Source organism: Dicentrarchus labrax, unplaced genomic scaffold, assembly GCF_905237075.1.
Source record: "Dicentrarchus labrax unplaced genomic scaffold, dlabrax2021, whole genome shotgun sequence".
NCBI classification, from domain to species: Eukaryota; Metazoa; Chordata; class Actinopteri; family Moronidae; genus Dicentrarchus; species Dicentrarchus labrax.
Window position 1 is genome coordinate 11,489,759 of NW_026136718.1, and position 17,194 is coordinate 11,506,952.

A 17,194-nucleotide genomic window follows, 5' to 3' on the forward strand; every position below is an offset into this window, starting at 1 on the left:
AATTGTAAAGCTGTCAAGTGTTTGTAAGTGTTCGTCATATTGTACTTGGGGAAAATGTATAACTGACTACATTCAGGTATGTCCGGTGCTAAACTAACTGAAGTTTAATTCTAGTTTAAATCTAAACCCAGACAAACTAACTTCAACCTTTAATGCGAACCTGACATAATCCGTTTTGCCACTAAATCCTAGCTTTTAAGCATAGTTTGAATCTTATTTTTCACCAATGAGAAAATGCCAAGATGTTACTCTTCATGAACATGTCTTTAGAGTGTTGTTGTGGGCGACTTGTTTATTTTCACCAGTCAATTTCGTTACCAGGCTTCTCTTTCACCTTGACTCATGAGCCCTTCATCTATAAATAGGCTTATCTCCAGTGAGGTCAAGCTGGTACATTCCCTTTTGTTCTTGCAAGCTGTAGTTGGTTATATAATTGGATGTCTCTTCATTCTTTTTCCTTCTCACATGAAAGTGGTTTTATATCATGCAGCGTGTACACTTGCAGCATCACACCAGTGGACCTAACAGAAGTTCTGATTGGCTCTTTTTTTAATCAAGCAACCATCTGGAGGCTTCCTAATGGGCTTAATGAGTATTGGATTGCATTGCTCCTGCATTTGTGCACTAATGAGTGAATGTATATGCTCATAAGTGTACATATACATGCACACAAACAGTATACAGATGTATACACACTACTTTTTGTGCCCAGCTGTCTCACTGTTGCTCTGCTCCATGATAAAAGTCCATGCATTTTGAGTAAAATCTACTGGTAATTATTGTAACCACATAGCGGTAAAAAATAGATAATTTCATATCCCATGATTCAAGGTTCTTACCATAGTATCTTTCCATACATATATTATAATAACTTGTATGATAACTGTATTTTCAGTTGCTACTTTGTCATCTCTGAAAACCAGTGTCACTCACCGTAGTTACATTGCAGCATTATTCAACCTAAATGACTTGACTTGGGTGTCACATGGCCTCAATTCAGGCTTCTGTCCTTCAGAGGCTGTAGCCACTAAAGAGGATATGTCTTTTACACCGTTCCAACTACAAGGGTCCGAGGTGGAGCCTAGAAATAATCATCTCAGTGGCCTTTTGTGCACTCAGCAAGGCAAAATGGGGAGTTCATTTGCCGTGAAAATTTATATCTCCCGTTTCCTTGGCTCCTGGTGTTCTCCCTTCCCCACCGCACACATAGCAGTATGGGTATTCTTCTTTCTGTTGGCAGCAGCCGCCATCCCTGACACGCCACATGTTTTATTGCCCACTAAAGCATAATGCTCCACTCCTTTTTGATATTGAATTATTTATTTATTTTCCTTCGCTGGCTGTGAGCCCCTATGAACGATTGGGTGCCTCAGGCCTGCTGCGACATGATCTCAGGGGGTATTAAATATATTGCCTGTATTTGTTTCCCACCTCTAAGTGGATCTGACGACACTGCAGACAAATACTCATCCTCCAAATAGAGGAGCCTCGACAACAAAACAAGTATGTCCTCCACTCCATAATCCTTATTGCATCCAGACGTCTGTTGGGGGTAGAATGGAAAAATAGAAGACTGTTATTATCAGACTCAGATTGTTTTGTGTTTGCCCAGTATAGATTTTGCACCGGAGACCAGTGACTTTGCACATCTGTAGTACTATATGATACTACTTGTGTATTTGTGTGTGCTCTTTTATTATTATTTTAAAACACATTTTATGTTTATGTATTTTGTTTCACTCCTAATGAAAGCAACATTAATGGGGAAGGCAAGATTTGTTTTTGAAAACCAGATTCGTCCAGAAGTCGTTTTCTTAACAGATAAATATGAATTAATTATTTTTAACAAAGACTTTTTATTAGCTATGGTTTGTGTTTTTGACACAATTTTCAGTTAATTCAGAGGCTGCATTGGCCAAAATACAGTTAGCATAAAGTAAAGCAAGTTTAGAGAGAACAGCAACAGTCAATATTGAATATATGTGCTCCTCAGGCAAAGAAAAACAAAAAAAGAGTTCCCTCCACAGTCTGTTGTTTTGCTGCATCATAATTCCTCCTGCGGCCTTATTATTGTTATTACAGCTTTTTGGAAAGACTGATGAAAGAAACCCTCCATGAGAAAATACATTGTCTGGCTGAGCATAGTGGAACGTTCCTGCACAAAATGTGGGTGTTGGTTCAGATGACTGAAACAAAGCGAAGTAATTGATTTAAAGTAGGTTTTATAACTAGGTTTGGGAACAAAGACGCCTCAAACTCATCTTATTTACGCAAAAAAAAAAAATTATTAAACCACACCTTATCCGTTCACTCCCTTTTTGACTCTGTTTTCACAACCCTCCTCTGCAAACACTTGCTTTTCTTTTTTCTTCCCTTCTCTCTCTCCTATTTAAATACAGGAACCACTGGGGCAGGGGCGATCCTAGACCATTCGGTGCCCTAGGCGAGCTTTACTGATAGCGCCCCATCCCCACGAGAATAGAATAATATTTTACTTAACATTAATATCACACTTCATTCACAATGCAATCTTTCTGGCCTTCCTTGCCGCAAAGTCATCAATAACCTCCTCGTAGGAAATCTGACCACCAACCTCATGGTTGATACTGATTGTGGCCAGACCACTGAGGTGTTCTTGAGCCATGGTGGATCTGAGGTATGTTTTCACTTTCAGTTTTAACTTAAACTTAAAACTCAGCTCAGCTGATCATCAGTGGTGCAATCAAGATGAGCAGCTCGCACTCACCTGAACATCCAGGCTCAGTGGTTAGAGGCAGGGTGAGGTTGGCAGGAAGAGCAGCATGCTCTTGTTGTGTCTCTTCTGGTGGCGCTAGGTCCATAAACATAGAGAGAACACACAAGAGCAAATACATTGACTGGATGAGACATGGTACAACATATTGACATTTTCATGTAACGTTAAGTCAATACATTTTTATCATCACAAACATTCACTGACACATTAAACTCACCTGAGGAAACCAGAGCAGCTGAGGTGCATGGCTGTTCCTGGTCTGATGATTCAGCTGCAGATGGTCCCAAATATTTTAATAGTGAATCTAAAATGATATAACAAACAACTGTATTATCAACATGGAGTAAATCATTTCCATTTTTCAAATGATATTATTATTAAGTTCTTAAGCATTTTAATTTTGACATTCTTTTTATATAAATTCACTTAGGATGTGTCTGAAATCACTCACTCATTCCCTTCTCCCTAGTCACTACATAGGGAGTCCAACATAGTGGACTATATAGGGAGTAGTGAGTGATTTCGGACACAGCCTTAGTCCTATATGCTCACAGCTCTATGTGCATACCTCTCTGCATAAACATAACTCTACCTGTATATATCATTTGTTATTATTATGCTCAACTTTTTTGATACAATATTCCATCAGTATGTAACTTATACTTATCTCTGTTCATCAGTATATAACATATGCTCATCTTTTGCACCTCTGTCTATAAAGTCCACATGTTGATATCCTCATCTGCAGATGAGGCACTGACTCACTCAGCACTTTACTAGTTTGCACTCTGGTTAGATTTAAAACTGTATTTCACGATACTTGAACTTGACAGTAAAGTTAAAACTAATCCAAAACTGAATCTTATCTAATTTTGCTATATGGACAGTGATAATAGACTTTTCACATCCACTCAATTTTTAATTTCATAGCACACAATGAGATGCAAAGTGCTATATACTGTAGCTAGCATCAACTTGTATAGTGTTTTTCTCGAAAAATAGCCAGCCAGTCAAGGCCAACCCAGGCCAGCAGTCTGAACCAGTCTTAGGACAGTCTTATTGTGACAATATTGGGCCGACTGCATGTTAATAACGACCAAACCTAGCCGAACGAAGCGGGACATCACACACCCTCATTGCTACTTAACGTTAGTTTACTAGTAAGATGCCATGATGCTACTGCTAGCTAGCATGATAATATCATGAATGCTCGGTGAATTTAATAAATATATAACCAACATCACGTACCTGTCTCTTTTGCACATTTCTCCTGCTCTTCTATTCTGCGCTCTCGAAAGTGCGCCCCGGATGGCTTTTGCCATTTCATTTTCCATGGACTGTAGCTGTAACCATAGTAACCATAGTAACCCGTCGACACACAGCCGACCGACCGACTGCGCATTAGTGTGCGCACTAGCATGTTGTGACCTTGACATGTAACAGCCAAAGGTCACGTCAGAATTTCATTTCTTTTACTTAAGTTTAATTTATTTTTTATGTCAAAGTATTGTTGTAGATAGAGGGAGGGCAAAAACTGTTGAAAAAATAAATAGACATAATTTTAATTATATATTTTTTCTAAATAAAAGATAAGAAGAGGCAGCTCACCCACTCAGAGTCTCAGTACCCACTCGGTTCCCTCCCACCATCTCGCCCAAACTCCTCCATCCATCCACAAACCTGATTTCTCCCCCATCCATTTATCCCTCAGCCTTCCTTCCCATACCCTTTCATCACTCGACCCTCAACCCTTATCCCTCTATCCCTCATCCTCCATCCCTCGACTCTCATCCCTTCATCCCTCAACCCTTTCCCTTCATCCCTCCTACAGTTAATCATATTGGTTCACCTTTTTACATTATGTGCAATAAACCATTCTAATTCCATATCCTCGTTGGCGTGGTCTTTGTGTTAGTGAATGCTTTATTAACAGAGTTTGAGAAGAGAAGGTCTGTTGTATAGAAAAAAAGTACACAACAGTTTTGTAAAATACAAGATCCCATTAAGTGATATCTAATGCTTACAGCAATAATATACAAATGTAAAAATGTAAAAGTGTCAGGATTAAGTTCAGTTCAACTCCATGATAACTTACCACTCTCATCTGCTGATGAAGACTGAGATGATGAAGATGCAGTTGAAAGCTTTATAAAAAAAAAAATGCGTAAGCCAACCTTGACTACTACTTTGAGATGAGTTTTCTAGGTCAAGAGTGTTTCACCTCAAATTTGGGTGATTGCCAATGTTACAGAGCAACTTAAATAGGAATTTAAATAGTATGTGTAAGTTCTCAGGTCATGGATAAGTTGAAACCAATTGGACCAGTGTTCTCACCAAACACCCACTGGGTTAGGATTGTTTTCGGGATGTAGCCCTATAGGACTGTTGGAGAAGTAGAAGAATCCACATTTTATCCACGATTCAAGGCCAAAATTGTAAAACTTTATTGGAAATCATGACTGACAAAATCCTGTACCCAGCTGGATGTGGAACAAAAGTGCTGGATGACTGCAGTATCTCTCTCACACTAACGTCATCTCCCTATCTCTGACTTTCTTATTACTAACTCCCCTTCTTTCTCTGTCATTCACTCTTTGAAGCTGTAACAAAAGAGAAAAATTGAGAGAGTTATCACAGTTTTTGCATAACCAGCCCATCAGTCTCGTACAAAATCATGTTTATTCATTTTGCCCTCAGGGGAGAGGGGGTAAAAGGGAGATGATTAAATTCTAATTTGACCTCTATCATAATTTAGTTGAGCCTATTATGATGTCAATCATTTGAACTCAATACTGCAGTGAGGAGAGAGCGACTGTGTGGTGAAGGGAAAGGGGATTATAGACAGTTTGGGGACCACACAGTCACTGTATCAAATTGGTTTTATCCAGCCACATGTAATTTTTTCCCTGGAGAGAACAGAGCTTGTTCAAATGTTCGATGTGTGACGTGAACATGGGGCATCAAAGGAATGATGGACTTGACTATAGCTAGTGAAGGTTGCTTTTCAGTGTGTAAAATTGTGCTACATCGTGGGAAACGATTTGCCTATTACAAGGGTGAGTCATAGATGTGAAGAGCTCAACATGATGGAAGTCTTGGGAAAGAAAATAAGTATTTGGTGTTTTCTAGCTCTCTGTTATTTGTATATGCTCTACGTGCATCCATTTGTTAAGGTATGAGCAGGAAATGTATCGGTAAAGCGCGGAAACCCATTAGGCACATTTGGTGCATTTTCTATAATGAATATCATTATATTCATCTGCAATACAAAGCAGATCACATATACGCAGTATGAACACTGTGATCACCTAAGTGCTTTTTTCAGCTCCGGATTTTGACAAGGTGAGAACAGCAGCATGCAAATAATAGGTAGCAAATGCATTACTGTGCCAAGATGGCTGAAAATACAGGCCTCTGTTCTTTGTTCACTAAGAGAGACAATGTAATCCAAACAAGGAGCAAAGCCAAAAAGCAAGAAACTGCAGACTGGGCTGATAGTGGTTTTAATGGAGTACTCATTTCACTTCCTTCAGTGTCGATGGTGATTCACTGTAGTCAGTTCAGTTTAAAGATTTGCTCATTCATATACTGAACATTACTCATTATAGGGACTAGAATACAATTTGTCTATAGAATTGATTGGGATGACAGATACAAGGTGCAACCAAATAAAGTTATAGAACTAATATTTGGATCAAATAAAGAAAAAAGGGATAAGATAATAAAATATCTCTGGATTGAACAGTACACTTTTAATATATCTATCTTGTGTGTATGTTATATGAAAGCTACAGCCAGTTGCTAGTTTATTTGGTACACCTGGTTACAGCTACAGCAGTTTCTATAATTTTTTTACACCCCCGACTTATATCAAGGAGGTTAAAGGCTAACAGAAACACTTCTCTGTATAATGCAATACAGTTCCACAGCGACAATCAAGTTAAATCAACACCTCTCAAAAAGGGTTTCAAGAAAAACTGAACAAGGTTGGATTTATTGCAAGATTGATGTATTAGACTGCATTAGTTTTGGCTAGGTGTACATAATAAACTGGCAACTGACTGTATATGTTGTTAATCCAACATGTGCAGTATTGATCCCATTTAGTCTCCATCTATTTCACCTCTGCTGATCTGCACAGAACAGTGGGTGTCTTTTGATGCTGCTTATTGATGGCTGAGGATCTTCAGTGCTGTTAACATGGTTCTTGCTGCCTGGGAAATCTCTCTGTCTGTGTTTTCTGTGTTGTAGGATTGGCTATTGTTGGTCTGTGGTAGTGGGCGGTATAATGTTAATGTTGTTAACTGTGTTTGATTGTCCTTGTGTGTGTGTGTGTGTGTACAATACAGCATTGCACCATGAAATACAGTTGAATTTAAACATACTATATGTGTTTATGTAACTACATCTGTCTCTGTAGATAGATACACACACACACACACACACACACACACACACACACACTATAGAGTATATGTGTGTGTTGGCCCAGCTGCACCAGTTTCTTTTCATCAGAGGCTCAAAGGCTAGCAGACCACGGGGATCCACTCAGTGGGCAAAATCACTCCTCCGGAGGAAGAGGAGGTCTGCTTGGGGTTATCTCCTGGAGTGACTGGAGCATGCTATGGGGATAATGCCACAATTCATGTGATTTAATTCCTCTCTCTGAAAGGAGGAAGAAATACTGTATATATATTGAGTTATTTCAAAGAACTAGCAAAAATCAAGCCTTTCATAAAGCCGGGGGGGAGAGAGTAACATAAACCCTTAAGAACTTCAATTCATCACTGCTTTGATTTCCTGTCCTCTCCTTCCTTTTTTTTTGGTGTCACTTCTTTTCTTTTTTTGTTTGTATAATGAATTATTAAGGCAGTAATGGTAATGTGTTGCTAGGTAGCTCCACAGCACCAATACTGCTCTGTGCTAATACTGAAATTATAATGGTAATGATGATAAAGTTTCTGTATCATTCCTGACATCTACTATTTCTTCTAGTTCTTCCGTGCTTATGACTAGCATTATGAATCTTTGATTTATCTTTCTAAAATAGTGTTGACAGTACTGAAAACCAGCAATGTAGCCCTTGCAGCATTTAACCTGTGTGAAAACCTGTGTGTTTGGGTGTCAGCATGCTTTATATCTGAATTGTAAAACTGACACAATGGTAATAGAAAAAACAGGTGCTGCAGATACAGAATTATACATAAACATAAACGGCAACAAATCTTTCTCGATTGCTTCACCTGCCTCTGCATAACTCTTTATCACCAGGTTGACAGCACAATGAGGGAAAAGACATAATCAAATTTACTTAGGTACATTGCTTGTGGGATTCTGTGATGATTTTAGCTAAATTAAATTTAACAGCTGAACTCATTTGTTTTTGCCAATTCATGTTTCATAGTGATACATTATTTTTCCCAGCAACGAGAGGGTAAGAGGTTAAAAAGTTTGCTTGCTCAAGACGGAAACATTTTCACAGCTTTAGTATGATCAAATGAATGATGACAAGAACAGTTTCACTTCTAAATGGTGTGTGGGTACAGAAAGTCTCCAAATAATGTACTGGCCCAGACTGACCCCATTTTGAAACACCTGTGTCTGGGTAAAGAATTTAAAACATAAGAAACACTGAATAAATCAAGGTGGGTGGATATATCATATTTAGCATTTTTGAGAAGTTAAAACACATGAAATCAATTACAATAAAATATACATACATACATACATACATACATATAAAACATAACAGTTAAGAATATGCATTAACCAAAGCATTCAGCTGGTAAAGATACCTTAATTCTGTTTTTTTCAGTACTCACATACTCTCCTGTCCAGCTATTGAAAGCAATTGGTTTATAGACAGTATCTTTTGGGCTCAACATCCTCTAACATGACATGCTGTGACACCATGTTTTGTAGCCACTTGATAGATGACTCTGTATGGACCATATCTGTGGAAAAGACACCAGCAGACAGTTTCTATTGTTTATTTTCTCTGCGGCAACAAAACACGTAATACAGGTCAGCAGAGAACTGTGTTACTGATCTGCCTTGGGTCATAAAATGGACTTTTGCCCCTCAACAAGTCAGGTAAAATACAAAATGACTGAAGTAATAGGTGTTCTTCAAAGCAATATAACTTATACATATTTTGAAATATGGGATGTATTTTGTTTTGTTTTATTTAACATTAGGTATTGGCCTTTCATGGGAAAAAGGTGCAAAATGATGAACAGACAGAAGATCTGAGAGCACACATCCGCCTAGAGAAACTTTATTTCAACACCAAATGAATGTGAAAACTGTTTACGTTTGTGATTGTTGATCAGAAACACCTCAGCAACTGCTGAAACATAAATGGAAAAACAATAAAAAAAAAAACGTCTCAAAGATTTGGACTTAATGTGCGACGTGATTTTACACACTCAGTGCAGGATTAAATCTCTTGGACATTATATCTAAGCATGATGGGAGGGAGGGTTGAAGGGGTGAGATTGTCAGCAGGGGGTTGGAGAAAAACCTAATGGCTGATGATCACTCATTGATCTCTTAGCTCTCCAACAGCCACATCCCTTAGGCTCATTTCTGACCTCGCCGTCTTTCTTTTTCTTTTCCTCCCCCTCCATCCACAGCGCCTCCCAACATCCCGCAAGGTCTCATTGATCGCCATCCTTCAAGGACACAGTGGTCGTGTGGTTGGAGGCGTCCTGCAATATGGACTCTTAGACGGTCGAACAAGTTAAGATGATTGCTGTGGGCCACTTACTGTAGAGAGTCAGATGATCAGGGGACCACAGCGTAGTACAGCTCAAAGATTGAGGGCTTACCCATATCTCCACCTCATTACCTTGTTATTCCAATTTGTGGATACACATTTCACCCTGAATCATAAGAGGAGGACATCTCTTCTACCAATAACATGAAAGGAGGAAGAAAAAAAAAAAACACACACACACACACACACACACACACACACACACAGTGAGAAAATATGGTTTAAAATTGCAATCTCCCAACATTCAGAGTTAGCAATCCATCTGCCCTGATTAAGTGAGGTGATTTTAATAAAATCCCATGTATTTGTGCCAGATATGAACACCTGCATCCACCACCAATGTAATTAATTATAACACTGTGCTGTATATCATGCCTGGCGGTTGTGTGTGATTGGAAAAGACAGCTTTATCTAAACTAGCAGTTTGAGAGGCTCTCAGGGTTACAGCTACTCCACATGATTTGTGTGGTGTAGTTTAAATTTGTTTGATATTACGGAACCAGAGCGATATGAACATCATTTTAAGGCACATGAATGATTGAACATGATAGCATCTGACCATTTGGTCATTGATGTATACAGAATGAGGGAGTGCGTAGGTTTCCAAAGACTCATGAGAAATGTTTTTGGATTCTAGCTGCCTGTATTTTGATTTCAATTTGTAATTGATTTAATTGTTGTCAGGGTGGAAAATCATATAAAACAGAATTTAAAACTTCTTTTTCCATCAACAATGTTTGCAAAGACAACTGTAAACAAAGTAGTAAGTAGGCTTCTTAAGTGATCACAATTTTTAATTTCCAAGTTAAAATCTTCAACTTTATGTAACTTTATAAGATCTATTGGCAGAAATGGAATAAAGGTATGTTTCCATCAGTATATAGTTATCTGAAAATGTTTTCTTTATCTTAGTATGAGTCAGTTTTACCTACATGGGAGAGGGTCCTCTTCTACGGGGTCCACCATGTTGAACTGCTTTGCTACTGGATCAGCCCAGAACGGACAAAACAAACTGGCTCTGGATAGAGCCTTTTTTTTTTTTTATTTAAGGCAGCCATCGTAGTTTCCCCTACACTATTGCCCTGGTTCTGCTCCATGTCAGTAAGCAAATAACATTGAAAATCATTCTCACAACTGACTACCTCCAGAGCTCAAGACGTTCAGTGTGTCGTGTGTTTACTCAGTTCGTAAGGGTTTATGCTCCCTCCTGACTGTCAAAGGGAAATACTCTGTTGAAGTTGGTGGAAACAATTGTTATGTGCGGTTTGTCCAGTTTTTGAAGGTTTGTCCCAAGCTTAAGAATAGTAAAGGTATCATTTGTCCCAGGAGCAACAGAAATAATGAGTGAGGGCATATTATGTGAAAATATAATATCATAAAACAATGTTTTACTTGTTTTATTTATTTGATAATCTGTTACTTTTTTTTCCTGCAGCTATGAATGTGTGAGATGAATGACACAACTAGCTGATATACAGTATTAGACAGAGGTCAACATAGCCATTCTTGGAATATAGGCTAATTACGCCTGGAAGATCTTCACAAATTACATGCATAAAGACTGTCATTCTATCACAGTATGTTATATATGAATGTGGATGCTTCTATATCACAATGTTTCTTGAAGAAAAAAAGAAGCATGGAATCAATATAGTACTCTGTTGATAGTAATCAGCAGGTTAATTACTCAGTAACCAGCAATGTGGGTTGTATCACCTCCCTCTCTCCTCTCCACCATGTTCCTTCCCTCACTCCTGCTTTGCATATTACTTCACATCTCATTGTAACTTTCTCCCCCACATCTCTCCCCTCCCCCCTTTTCCATCTCCTGTTATACATCTCCTCTGATTGAAATCACTGTTATTTCTGAAGCAGCCATCAGGGATGCAGGTATGTAAGTCTCTGATTAGATTACATTCCTTGTCTTTTAAGAAGAAGGAGATTTATGCCTTTTCATTATTAAAGAGAAAGCATTTAATCAATAATTATTGGGGGGAGAATTTATGGCAGGCACACTCGGCTGAAAATCTTTGGGGCCAATGTTATTAACTGTGACAAGGCCTGTGGCTGCTCAGGGCTTGGATCTGGGCCCGCCATTTGAAGACAGGCGGTGGCAAAGCAATCACTCTGTCTGTCTGCCTGGGTGGATGGAGGCCTGCAATCTCTGCCAGCTGCTGACAAGAAAAAACACAAGGCACTCATGGCACCTTAAATCTCAAACAGGATTCAAGCACGGGGAAAAGCCTGTGTGTTTCATAAAAAGGAAGACAAACACATGCAGATATGCACGCAAACACACGCGCGCCTCTCCTCTTACATGTCTGACTGCTTGTTGCTTCACTCAACAGCAGAAAGCTGTGATACTGCCAAGTGTGAGCTGTGTACTTGTCCCTGAAATGATCACAGGCAGCCAGAATCTCCCTGAAGAAACAACTTGGTAAAATCCAAGGCGAACAAGTTCACTCATCACTGCCAATTCCCTATTCACTACCTTGTGTGTATTTGTCTGAGCGGCACAGCTTGCTTTTTTTTATGTTTATAGTTTTTAGTTCTCACATACAATTATATTCGGGCATACCCATGGGCCTCCCTTACTTCTTCCTCTTCTACCTCTGTAAAGTTTTATTTGATTGATTTTCAGCAATTTCATCTTGTAAATCCACCATCTCTATCATGCTTGACTAACTGTGTTGATGTTTGCCGCCCTTGCTGTCGACACTGTCTCAGCGTAGAAACGGACGAATGAAGGAGGGTTTGAAGGGAGCGGGAAAGAAAAAATAAAAACTCAGATAGGAAAGGGAGGGAAGCCAGTCCTGTAAGAAGCTTAAGAGCCTCCTGGAAGCCGTCGTTTGGCTTGGGGCCGAGTGCTGTTGTGGAATTGAGTTGCTCCTTTATCTGCTTTCGGCTTTGTGATTCCAGGCAAAAGTCTGACCACCGCTGCTCTGCTTGGTTGGCTGTGGCACACACATACACAAAGTACGCACGTACACACAACCACAGGCTTAAGACCTTCTCACACACGACTGACTCCATCTTTAATTTCTCAGTTTGAACTTTTTAGTTGCTGTTTGGAAGCAACAACAAACAGCAAGGAGCATCAAACAGACTGAATTTGTTCATTTCTCTGTGTTGGGGATGATGTTTGCACATCACAGACTAGTTTTCTACAAGTTTCTCAAACCAACGTTCATCCTCATGACTTAGATTAATGTTGTGTTCAGTGATGTGGCAGGTCCAGTACTTAACACCTTTCTTTACTACGGCAGTAAGGACACAAGTTTGATTTGCACAAAAGTAGCAATTTTGGAACTAAATTCATAAATAAAAGTGAACAGAGCAGGTTTGCTAGATGTAAATGTTTTTATTTAATTCATTTTGAAAATTACAATTATAACACCTTGTTGTACAAGTAAACACAAAACATTGTTTTCGATATATCATTCGGTATAAAATATCATCATCATTTGCTGTAAGTGTCAGCAATGTTAGTGATGGCAGGCAGGCAGGCAGTTCCTAGTTCAGAAACACCTGCTCAAGTGACAGATACTGTATCACACTGACCTAAACCAAAAGTCTCCAAATCTAAATTACAAGTTGCATCCATGTAATGAGCTTCATTATCTTGCTTTCAGAACATAATTGTATCTTCTTCGTTTCAACAAACAGATCAAAACAAACAATTCATTTATTTAACATTTTAAGGGGCACTGGCACTAAACAGCACTAAGTGCTAAAACGTATTATTTTACTAATGAGTAAATCATCTTTGGAGTGACAGCATTTTATTTTTCAGAGCAAATAACATTTTCATCTCAGCAGTGATCTGGAGTGATCTGCCAAATTGTACCTTGCTTTTAGATTTTAACACCTTTTTGTAAATAAAGTCAGAAAACAAGTGAAACTACAATTAACAGTCAATCAATCAGTTGAATTGTCACTATTTTAATGGAAAATACAACATTGAGAAGCAATGGATGATAACTGACTTGTACAGATGGACAATTTTTGCATGGCAGGGCTGATACAAAACAGAATGAGCAGGTAATAGTCTAATCTTGAGATAATAGAGACTGTGAAATTATATCATTTAATGTTTTATGAATCGAACAGATGAATAATTGTGTGTGTGATTCAGACAGGCTGAATGCTACACAGGTATCAGACAGGCAGACGTGCCAATGTTTTCAGAGTCAGAATCCAAGGTGAGGTAGATTCATATTCTGGTCATTCATGCTTGAATAAAATGCTAATTTTACCCAAATGCTCAAAGCCAAATTATGCACTGAATGAATGCTCTTATGAATACTATAAATACTCTTATCCTGTCATTTTTGAAGACTCTGTGCAGGTGTTTGACTTTGAATGATGACTCAAACTGACTTTCATCATTTTGTCAAAATCATCAATTACCCAACAGTTGCCACTGTGCCAGTGTTTTGTCAGGACAAAATGACAGTACACACACACACACACACACACACACACACACACACACACACACACACACACACACACACACACACACACACACACACACACACACACACACAGAGAGAGAGAGAGCTGGCCCGTCAGGTACAAAAGACAGTTATTTTCTCTACAAGTCCAGGGAACATTTGTGTTTAATCAAGTAGCGACAGAACAAAGACGCCCAAGCTTAAGTTCAAAGCTCTGCTTCTTCTTTAGATCCTTACTGATAAAACCAGGTCCGGTTTTCATGGTGTCAGGCTCTGTTTATATAGTTTTTCTTGATAAATGTCAACCCATGACCTTTTTTGAAGTAATTTACTTTCCACAGAAGGCAGATGCAGCGCCTGCCTTTGAGCAGCTGTGTTCACTGGTGAGGTGGTCTTTTACTGCAATAATCCTTTAGATTCCCCACCTTACCAAAACAGGCATGCATCGATCACACACACACACACACACACACACACACACACACACACACACACACACACACACACACACACACTTAACTTATTCTAGGTATTCTGTACATCTTAAAGATTATAACTTATCCATAACAATTTAACAACAGATTCAGTTTGTGTTTAAAGACATCTAAAAACTGTGTAAAGAAATAACAAACGAAATAAAAGAGTCATTCTACCTCTTGCTCACTCAGAAAAATAGCAAATAAAGAACATTTCCAGCTACTACTGTTATTCTAATATTAGCAGTTAGACACATCGATTCGGGTCTGTTCCAACTTTGATATATAGTAAGCCTTAAAAACGGTCCACTGTGTAGTATTTAGTGGCTTCTATAGCGTTGTAGTTGCAGATTGCAACTCCCTCGCTACACCCTCCCCTTTCAAGTGAGCATGAGAAACTACTACGCCCCTGTAGAGCCAGTTTTTAATTTGTCCCCTCTGGGCTACCATAGAAACATAGCGGTTCAACGTGGTGGACTCTGTGGAACGTGACCTGTGGCGTCTAAGGTAACAAAAACATAAAAATTCCTAAATTGAGATGATTATTATGCATATTATATTCCATTTCTGCCAATAGATCCTCCTAAATGTTACCCACCAGACCTTTACGTTTTCCATCTTAGCCAAGCATAAAGACTTACAATTGTCAGATTTCTTTTTAAATTTTCTCTGCCTGGTTTATATGTCCAAATGGAAAATGCACATAAAAGCAGGAGAATGCAAATGCACTTACTGTTTTTCCCCAACCATTTCTAGAAAATGTATCTCATACTGCTCTCCATAGTGACAGTACAAAGACTTTAGTTGATAAGCCTCAATTTGACCACTGACTTCACAAATAGACCATGGCCTCTATCTTAACGATCTGAAACACAAAACGCAAGTAGCTTTGTGGGTGGATCTCGGGCACTGCGGGATGAATGACTCTTGCGCCCGATGCAAATCTAAAATGGGTTGCTCTGAAGTAGCTACATTACTCATAGGTGTGGTTTGGGCATAACGTGCAATAAACCAATCAGAGCGTAATCTCACATTCCCTTTAAAAGCAGGCACGCTTGTTCCATGGCGGGTTGCTATTATAATGGTGGATTTGCCAGGCGCGGTTCACAGCCGAGGAGACCGACGTTCTCGTCAGGGCCGTAAAAGACAGAAGTGGCATTGTATGGGGATGGGAAAAACTACCCACTTTGTCAGGTGTCCTTATATACCTATGTGTCTTGCGACTATTGGTCAAACAGGTTAGTTTGATCCTTCATTACTACAATTAGCCTGAATATTTTGGGTAACTGTGTACGCTAGATTTATGCCTATTTTTTCACATCTTCATGGACACCACAATGATTTCCCTCGTGTGGTAATATTTTTCCTTGTAATTATGTATGGTTTGCAAAAATGGGAACTGCTTCCTTGTAGATGAGAGAAGCAAAGTGTATGCGCGTTGTGCACACGCTACATTATGGCCAAGCATGCGCCCTTAAAATAGCATCTGAATAAGCGCCACTGACTTTAGATTAGGTTTTTCCTGGTCTGTTGCAGAATTGTTTTCTGAAACAGCAAAATAGCACCAGGGAACGTTTGTGCCGGAACACGCCTCCTCTTTTCACTGAACCGCCCCTGGGAGCGCAAGTTCATTCCCTAATTTAAGGACGTGCGTCTGTGGAGGGGAAAATTCCAATGTGGGTCGAATGCAAAATAGGAATTATACAAGCGCCAGTGTACAAAGTCAATTGCGCTTGAGTGCAAGATAGAGCCCCATATGCGTTTGTAGTGAAGGAGCTAGGTTTAAGCTTAGGTGTAGTTGTCCAGATACACTGAGCATAGCCAGCTTGTGTTTGGTTTTTCATAATTCCCTTCATTAGTTTGTAGACGGGAAGATGGACTACTCCAGTTTAGATTTAATAGCTGCACTGCATTGTGCGCTCTCCTGCTTCTTTTAATGTATGGTAAAGTCACAAAAAAATGTTTTTATTAATAATATTCAATATATTCAAGGGAAGCTTTTCAAATGAACACTTGTTATTCGTTTTCCACTTGCAAATGTTAAACCAGTTACTCACATTGGTTTTGTTTGATAACCTGCAGTAACATACAATTACTGACCGTCCCCTTGCATTTTAAATCTAACAAGAGATTACATGATAAATTCTCAGTTTTATGATTCAACAAAAACATATAATAAGAAAGGACATTTTTGAATTTGAAATCACAAGACAACATGCACAGTGAGGCAACATTTGGGAAATGTAGGGACCAGAAAAAAAAGGCAACAATCTGGATAATCTGCAGACAAAAGACGGTAATTTGAATGAGGTGTGAATAAAGAGAACTACAGTAGTCTGAGCCTGGGCACACACTCAAACACACTTTTCAAATCCAATCTAATTTTGAAAGCGGCGATAAGCCTGCTCTTCTAATGTCTAGGCTACCACATGGCATTGTAGTACAGCATATCCTCCATGTGCTCCTGTAGAAGCATGGCGGGAGGCCCAGTGGAGGGTTACATGGTTGGTTTGGCTTTCGATGTTGCCACCTGTTTAGGCAGCCAAGAGTTCAGTCAAATGAGGCTCTGAGTGAGTCGAGCGTTGGGAATGAGCAGCATTTGACCGAAGCACCCTTCACGGTAAAATCACATCACAGGTGAGAGGTACTCAGACACATACTCACTTGTGTAGACACTTGTGGATGTGCTTATACAGTAGCATGATTGCCTCTTTACCGATGGATGTGG

At 39.2% G+C, this 17,194-nt stretch overlaps 1 long non-coding RNA gene across 1 annotated transcript; it reads right to left on the reverse strand.

Annotated features, from left to right (window-relative positions):
• Window positions 1–1,412: 1,412 nt before the first annotated feature.
• Window positions 1,413–4,087, reverse strand: LOC127350283 (uncharacterized). Its single transcript, XR_007880542.1, has 4 exons — window positions 4,004–4,087; window positions 2,973–3,059; window positions 2,747–2,830; window positions 1,413–1,543 (listed from the first exon to the last, which is right to left on the reverse strand). It is a non-coding gene; the product is annotated as an uncharacterized LOC127350283 (long non-coding RNA).
• Window positions 4,088–17,194: the final 13,107 nt, after the last annotated feature.